Source organism: Scyliorhinus canicula, chromosome 1, assembly GCF_902713615.1.
Source record: "Scyliorhinus canicula chromosome 1, sScyCan1.1, whole genome shotgun sequence".
Classification (NCBI taxonomy): domain Eukaryota; kingdom Metazoa; phylum Chordata; class Chondrichthyes; order Carcharhiniformes; family Scyliorhinidae; genus Scyliorhinus; species Scyliorhinus canicula.
In genome coordinates, this window is record NC_052146.1 from 157,519,447 (window position 1) to 157,520,895 (window position 1,449).

Here is a 1,449-nt window from a genome sequence, read left to right on the forward strand (position 1 = left end):
CAACAGAATATCCATCATCTGAGTGAAATTACAGATCAAAGTGACTGAAGAATGCATATTATAATTTGATAATGCCTCCAGTTATGCAACCCACATAGGGGGAGAAATAGAGCAGTCAGTTACATGGTGACATGGTAAAACGATTGTTGCAAGTGGTTATACCAGGAAGTAGTGCAGCAGCAAGATGTACATCTGTATGCGATTGTACATGGTATGGTATGTAATCTAACTCGCCCACAGTTTTGCAACCATTTTTAAATATACAAAACCACAGCAGATAACTGGAGGGTTGGCAATGCAATACTTCTGTTTAGAAAGGAAGAGGAAGATGAAGAAGCAACTGCAGATCAGTTTGCCCCAATATCAGCTGTGGGCAAAGTTTTAAGAGTCTATAATTTGAGATCAAAGCCGACAGCAATTATAGATGCAAAGCATTAACAACCATAGTCAGTATGGCTCTGTTTACATCCAGTCTCACAAATGTAATGAGCAAAATGCTGTGGATGCTGGAACCTTAATCACAGAATTACAGAATACTACAGTGTAGAAGAGGCCCTTCGGCTTATCGAGTCTACACTGACGCATGAAAGGCCCTGACCTGCCTACCTCACCCCATTTGCCAGCACTTGGCCCATAGCCTTGAATGTTATGGCGTGCCAAGTGCTCATTCAGGCACTTTTTAAAAAAAAAAAGATTTATTCTCCTTTTTCACATTTTATCCCAAATTTACACCCACCAACAATAAACAATAATCAGTAACAAATATATCAATCCCCATATCAATAACAACGGTCCAAACATCTGCCAAAACATATGAACGTGATTAGCGCCCCCCGCAACGTTCACACACATCTTCTACTCCTTCAAAGAATCAGCTCATCCTCGCCCTCGTGAGATGCGCTCTGTCTACCACCTTCAGCTGAATCAGCCCCAACCTCACGCACGAGGTGGAGGCATTCACTCTCCGGAGCACCTCACACCAGAATCCCTCCTCCATATCGTCTCCCAACTCTTCCTCCCACTTTGCTTTGATCCCTTCCAGTGGTGCCTTCTCCTCTTCCAAAATAGCCCCGTAAACTGCTGACACTACCCCCTTCTCCAGTCACCCTGTCGTCAGAACCTCCTTCAGCAATGTGGAGGCCGGCTCCACTGGGAAGCTCTGTATCTCCTTCCTGGCAAAATCTCAAACCTGCATGTATCTGAACATTTCCCCCTGCTCCAGCCCATATCCAGGCACTTTTTAAAGGACGTGAGGCACCCCGTCTCTACCACCCTCCCAGGCAGTGCATTCCAGACCGTCACCACCTTCTGGGTAAAAATGTTTTTCCTCAAATTCCCCCCCTAAACCTCCCACCCCTCACTTTGAACTTGTGTCCCCTCGAAACTGACCCTTTAACTAAGGGGAACAGCCGCTCCCTGTCCACCCTGTCGATGTCCCTCATAACCTTG